The sequence below is a fragment of the Orycteropus afer genome, unplaced genomic scaffold (assembly GCF_000298275.1).
Source record: "Orycteropus afer afer isolate SDZICR_OR568_19922 unplaced genomic scaffold, OryAfe1.0 scaffold00038, whole genome shotgun sequence".
Classification (NCBI taxonomy): domain Eukaryota; kingdom Metazoa; phylum Chordata; class Mammalia; order Tubulidentata; family Orycteropodidae; genus Orycteropus; species Orycteropus afer.
The window spans coordinates 13,342,957-13,350,365 of record NW_006921625.1 but is presented as its reverse complement, the minus strand read 5'-3'; positions in this window follow the sequence as shown (position 1 = coordinate 13,350,365).

The window sequence follows — 7,409 nt, the reverse complement described above, 5'->3', positions numbered from 1 at the left end:
GCTTGAATATTCTCCTTGGTGAAGTGTCTATTCATGTCTTCTGCCCATTTTTGAACTGGATTGTTTGTCTTTTTGTTATCGAGGTGTTGGAATTTTCCATAAACTCTAGAGATAAGTCCCTTGTCAGATATGTCATTACTAAATATTTTTTCCCAATCTGTAGGTTCTCTTTTGACTCTTTTGGAGAAGTCTTCAGAAACACATAAAAATTTAATTTTTAGAAGGTCAGGTTAGGGGTTTTTTTTTGGTTGAACTGTGAGAAGATAAACTTCTGGTCCTTAACCGTCGCCCACTGTGGTACTTCTGTTGTAGCAGCACCAGGTCACTAACACAAAACAACGTGACAGTCCTAAAGGTAAACACATCTACAAGCATCCTACTGAAACCAAAAGAAGCCCGCCGCCATCAGTTCAATTCCTGGAAAGGTTGCAAAGAAAGCAATCTTCAAAAGAAAGGTCATCTATAAAACTGTTTCCCACTTAGGATTTTCAAGTACCTTTTGATCAGCCATCAACTTTCTCCTAAAAGCTGCTTTAGTATCTATTTCATATTAGTTGTAGGAAATGTGTCAAAAAAAGGTACATGGAAACCATCTGACAAAAATGCAGGGCCTATAAATCTGCAAATCATGTGGTTCTTGATTAATTTTTAACCAGCAGCAAACTGTGCTGTACCACAAATTCCTAGCTATACATCGCCCAGGTTCTCAAGATTGATATTTCTGTCTGGTATTAAAGGAGCATAAGTGTTATTATTATTAGTGATTCAGAGAATTTTTGCCTAAGGTCTTTGACTACTAACCAAAAGGCTGGTGGTTCAAATCCACCAGCCACTCTGTGGAAGACTGGGCAATTTACTTCGATGAAGACTTACCACCTTAGAAACCCAAGGGGGTTGCTATGAGTCAGAACTGACTCGATAGCAGTGTATTTTTTTTTTTAAAGAAAAAAAAGCTGAAATAATATGCAAAGTCATAACTTGTATTTTGAAGACATTTAGGGGAGAAATTATGTGTGTGCATGTATTTCCCCACCACCACCCCTGGCACCCCCATGTGTACAGAGTAGAAACTGCTCCACTGGGTTTTCAAAGCTGTGACCTCTCAGAAGCAGATCACAGGCCTGCCTTCCCAAGTGCCTTTAAACCAAAACCAAATTCCCTGCCATCAAGTGAGTTCCAACCCATAGTGACCCCCCTTGGGTTTCTGAGGCGGTATCTCTGGGTGCGTCCAAATCGCCAACCTTTTGGCTACTAGTCAAGGGAGTCAGAATTGACTTGATGGCAACTCACAACAATGTATATGTATTTACATACACATGTATACGCGTATACGTAGCTGTGTGTATGTATGTGTGTATGAAAACATACACATTTAACAGTTTATAAGCAAGCTAAAAAGCAGGGAGGGCCGTTAGTACAGAAGTTAGACAAATGATTTTTAGATAGTCCATACTGCTTACTTCTCAAGAGTAGTCACTAATTCCATGCAGAGGCCCAGTAAGCATCTGATCCAAAATTTTAAGCCCAAAGACCTTCCCATGAAGGAGCTCCTTTATGGGGAGGAGAGAGCACACATCTGTGGTTCCAGGATCATTCGATGACCCCTACTGATGAAGACAGGAGACTGCAGGCACAGCATTCACCGTCATATGCTTCCAGTCACATACAGCAAAATCCTCTAATAACACAAGTCCCACAGTTACACAGTAGGCCATTCTGGATCCAGTCCATGTTTGGAAGGGATTTATAGACACAGGTAAAATGTGTGGCCAGGCACTATTTACCATCTCAATCTTTCCTGCTGGGCTGTCTGTTATCAGCCACCACTACCTAAAACCGTTTTTAAGTCAAGATCATCAGAAAGGTTTTTCACCCTAACACACACAATAAATTCTCCAAGTGCAAACACACCACTCTTGACTTTATGAGCTAAGTGGTTACATGGTGACTGAGGAATAAAGGCATACCTGCTACATTTCGCAGGTATTTAGAACCTAGTAGTATTACTGAGTTTGATGACCCACCTGATTTGCAGGTCTAATATTCTTGTATCATCTTGTTGTTGTTAGGTACATGGAGTTGCTTCCGACTCAGTGATCCCACATGCAACAGAACAAAACACTGCTCAGTCCTGTGCCAGCCTCACAATCACTGCCATGCTGGAGCCCATCATTACAGCCACTGCGTCGATATATCTCACTGAGGTCTTATGCCATAGGTAGATTAAGTCACCTTAAAGTGGGGTACTGAGTTTCTGTTAAGGGTGATGAAAAATATGGAAACAGACCATTGCAATCGTAATTAGTGTCACTGAAAACGAAGCACATAGAAATGGTTGAAATGGCTGTTTTGCTGTATGTCACAATAAACATTTCTCCAAGTCACATTAATGTCAATCAAGAGGAAATTAGTAAGCTTATGATTATCAATGATCTTAATGCTGCTAATCTGTTAAATAACCAAGTTCTACTGTACAAAAGCTCTCATGGGGCAGTTTAAGCGCTCAGATGCTCAAAGGTCGGCAGTTTGAGTTTTGCGGCAGAAAGATGTAGCAGTCTGCTTCCATGAAGATTAGCCTTGGAAAACCTATAGGGTCTGCCCTATAGGGTCACTATGAAGAGGAAGCCATTCAACAGCAACAGATGTGGCTATAATAGCACATGGGATTGAAAATGAACTTAGCCACAAACATGAAACTGATGGTATAAGCAACGCCAGCCAGACACAAAACAATGTGTGCTGCATAATTTCCTTTATATAAAGTTCAGAACTAGCCAAACTAGTCAAAGGTCCTGGAAGTCAGGGAAGTGGTCACCTTAGGGGAAGAGTGGCATTAGAGATGGGACAGAAGAGCATGGAGGAGGGTTCTGGGGTGCTGGCAACTTTTACCTGATCCCAGTGCCATTTACAGATATGTGTTCACTTCGTGCAAATTCAGAGATGTCCATGTGCTGTATACTTTTCTAACACTGATTTTTAAAGTGTGTATATATATATATATATGTGTGTGTGTGTGTATATATATATATATGTACACACACACACACATACATATATATATACACACACACACACACACACACACACACATATATATATGGTGGAGACCAAGTAGGCAGCTTCTCCAGGGCAGATCAAAGACTAGGGTGAGAATGTTTGTTTTCACATTAGCGTTCTGTCACCAGTCTATTACAACAAATCTAATGTCAAAACAAAGCATTTGCTTGAAAGTAAGGCTATGTGCAAATCCAAGGAACTTCCAAATACACAGTATTAGAATTGAAAATGTCTTGCTTTTGACAGCACAGAACTAGATTCAGGGTAGACATGCAAGACAGAGTCTTCAAATAAACATTTATCTTTCAGGACAAAAGGGTAATCTGTAGTTTAGTAATGTATTATTTTAATTGTGTCCTTACAAGGGGACTATCAAACCGTGAAAGATCAACTGTTACTATTATCGCTTTCATAAGATTACTACCAACCTTTTCCAAGTGTTTTTATCATCATTCTAACTTAAACAATTATTTCCTATTCCAAGCAGCTTATCAGTAAAAAAGCAGGTACACACAGTGATTTTATTTATTTAAATCTTATTGTGCCTTGGGTGCAAATTTACAAAGCAAATTTGTTTTACATTCAACAGTTTACGCACATGTGATTTCACAGCCCATTATCATCCCCTCCCACCCTGTGACTCACCCCTCCCTGTGCCCTTAACTACGCATTCCTGTCTGTCCAGTTTTCCCTGTGTGAATGCTGCCCCTCTGGTGTCTCATGGCTACTCTAAGGGTGCGTCACCCTGGGGGTAGGTGTTCTGCATGTAGATCTTCCTACTGTTGGGTCGAGAGTGAGTCCATTTCTAGTCCTGAAGGGTAACCCGGGGCCACAGTCTCACGGCTCCACCAGACTGTGCCCAGTAATTCTGGTCTTTTGTGCACACACTGACTTTACATGTCTGTGTGCTATATAATTGCCACTTCAAGAATCTAACTGTTGAAAAGTCAACCACGGGAGATCAGAGGGCAGCATTTGCACAGGAAGATAGCTCGGAGGGCAGGAATGCATAGGCAAGGACATAGGGAAATGGTAACCACAGGGAGGAAGTGGGAAGAGAGCTGTTACATTACGGGGACTGTGAAGTGTCACAAAACAAAATGTGTTATCAGCTGCTGAGTATAAAACAAATCTGCTTTGTAAAATTTAACCCAAATCACAATAAAAAGTTTAAAGAAACCACCCTATGGAGTACAGTTCTACTCTGATACACAGGGCATCACCATGAGTCAGAATTGATTCAATAGTAACCCCACCCCCCACCCCAAACAAAGCTATACCTTTAGTAAGGCATTCCGGTGGCACAGCGGTAAGACATATGGCTGCCAACCAGAAAGTCACTGGTTCAAACCAACAGGAGCAAGGTGAGGCAATCTACTTTCATAAAGATTTACAGCCTTGGAAACCCAATGGGGACTGCTATGAGTCAGAACTGACTTAGTGACAGTGGGTTTGGTTTGGGTTTTATACCTTTAGTAAGTACAATAAGGAAATAATAAAAGTTAAAAACATGGGGAAAAAGAGAATCTTAACGGTTACCTCCATGGCCATTGCCATGTTCAAACTGTTATACTCCCGTCTCCTGTCTAGGAGCCCAATCTGACAACAACAGAGCCCTCCCACGCTTTCTTAAAGCCCTGGTGGGCTGTGGTTAAGTGCTTAGCTGCTAACTGAAAGGTTGGCAGTTCGAACTCTGCAGCAGTCCTATGGGAGAAAACACCTGGCAACTTGCTTCTGTATGTTCAGTCTTGGAAACCCTATGGAGATTTCTACCATGAGTCCAAATGGACTCAACGGCACAAGAGCAGCTTTCTGGCAGCAAGGTCCAGTACGATCGACACCCTCGAAGTATGCCACACAGGGGGCAGCTATGGTTCCTCGCTGGTACACCCAGCTACTAATCACTTTTGAAGGATACTTGTCCAACTTTATCGGGTGGCAGTCACAGAGGATATAAACTCATGTGGCCATGATCAACAGCTTTTGCCTCTCTTTCCTAAGAGCCAGAAGAGGAAAAAAGAAACAGTGTGCAACCCAGGCCAATTAATTTAATACACTCTGAACCCATGATGGCAGGGCCCCAGAATCTGCATTTAACCAACACCCCTCGACTATGACGTGCACTAGAGCAGAACACCAGGTATTCTAGTTTCAAGGGGGAGAGGTTTACCTTCCTTCCCTCAATCCCATTCATACGTCCAACCAACATTTACTGAATGCCTACCACGTGCCAAACACTGTCATAGATCCTAGGGTTAAGCACAGGTCACAAAACAAGGTCCTTGCCCTCCTGGAGCTTACATTCTAATCACAGAAGACTGACATAATCAAAATATGATACAAACCAAGTGAAGCAACAAGGGAGCCATGTTATCTATTTAAAAAAATAAGAGCGTAAGTTACAGGTCGATTCTGAAGGTGGTTCTAATCCCATCTTTTCACTAAAAATGCTCAAAGGCCATTATTTTAAGAGTAGTATTTGCCCCACATTCTAACACATGCATAGATACATTACTAAATAAATACACATCTTAAAGGAAATTGAAAAGAAACTATCAGGGCCAGTACCAGTAAGTAAGACACAGATATCAGCAGTATTTTATTTTCAGTAACTCTTTGAGCTTCCTACCCTTCTTGGTTAACTGTCTAGTCTTATACAGTAAAACCTGTGAAAAAAGCTGGAAGCTGGGTAAGGCAGAAACCTGTCAGAGAAGGAAAATTCAAGTATCTCCCACTAATAGAGAACAATGGAAAAGTGGTAAGACTGCAACCCATCAAAGGTGGGAAACTCGTGAGACCCAGAAAAGCAAGGCAGTCCCACTGCGTTCCAGCTCTCACAGGCGTGACCATACGAGCTCTTCACACTCCTTTTCCAGCCTGAATCCCCATTAAACTGACAGCCAAGTATGAGCTGTGCCTTATGCTAAAATACAACCAAAGCAAAGTAGTTTAAAAAAAAAAAATTTTTTTTTTTGCAAGTTTCCTTTGCAAGAGAGTCAAGATTAAGAAGTGGGAACCCTCAATTATTTTTCAGCTGTGTTGACTCATGCATTAGCTTTATTGCAAATGCAATCACAGAAGCCACATACAGAACAATTCAACCCATAACTTGCAGCCAGTAAAATGACTGTATGTGAAAATCTGAAATTTACACAGTGTTAATATTGATTCCCAGGATACACACAGTTGCACATGGCCACGTATTTCAGCCCATTTTCTCCAGATGGTTTCAGACTTCCTCCCACTGGTATACCCAGACCTAAGAAAGAAACAGGAATTTGGGGGTGGGGGGAGGAGATGGCAACAGACACACAATTAGGCAAGTCATGGTACCTACTGGTTGTATATAGTAAATTCTGCTTTACTTAAAAATGCCACAATCCTGCACAACCATATGATAAACAGAATCTTTGCAAAATTCTCGTCAGTTCACAAGAACAGAACAGAGTCAAAACAGGAGGCCCACAGGCAAGCTAGGCCCAGCTGCAATATCAACAACTGGACAGCCTGACCATGAGAGATTACCGTTACACACACAACCACCCTGGCTTTCCTCAAACAGCTATAAAACAGCACTACAGTTTCATTCATGCTTGGCAAGCTTTCCAAGGTGACTTGAAGACATTAGATTGGGGTCACTTTCCCAGAGGAACATCTCAGAGAAGCAAGTTTGTGGATTTTGAAAAACAATTTTGAAAATTTAAAAAATTTAATCAAAGTATTAGATCTGAGTTGAAGACTTTAAGAAGAAGAAAAATAGATACACACCTTTTACCAACAGTTACTCTAATTGACAGTTTAAAATCAAACTATGAAAAGTTATGTGGATTAATCTTTTATCTTCTCTTAAGCAAAAATCAAATTCTACGAAAAGCCCAATTCCTATTAGGGCTCCCCTTCTCCTAGGAAAGGAAAAACTTATTTTATTTTTTTTCTCTATTTCCTAGATATAAATTACAGTTCCCACAGATTTTTAAAGTATTTCTAAAACTAGACGGTCATTCTTATCCCTACAAGAGAATATTTACAAAAGCACCTTATGAATTAGAGCACCTGGGCTAGCTGCACTACATTTCAAAATACATCCTGCTTCAGTAAGAAACTGGAGCTCCAGTTTCACGTTGATATGGCATTCAAACACCCCATGAATTTACCCAAGTTTACAATAAAACATATTTTTAAGTCTTAATTCTTCACATCATTTGTCATGGTGACCAAATGTACTGTAGCCCATTAGAGCACCATTACTGGGGCAGTTACTGCTATACACAGCAGTATGTACCCTTAACCAAAATCTCCTCATTTAGAACAATCATGGGAGAAGGAAGGGCTGCTTATGCACAGGGAGACAG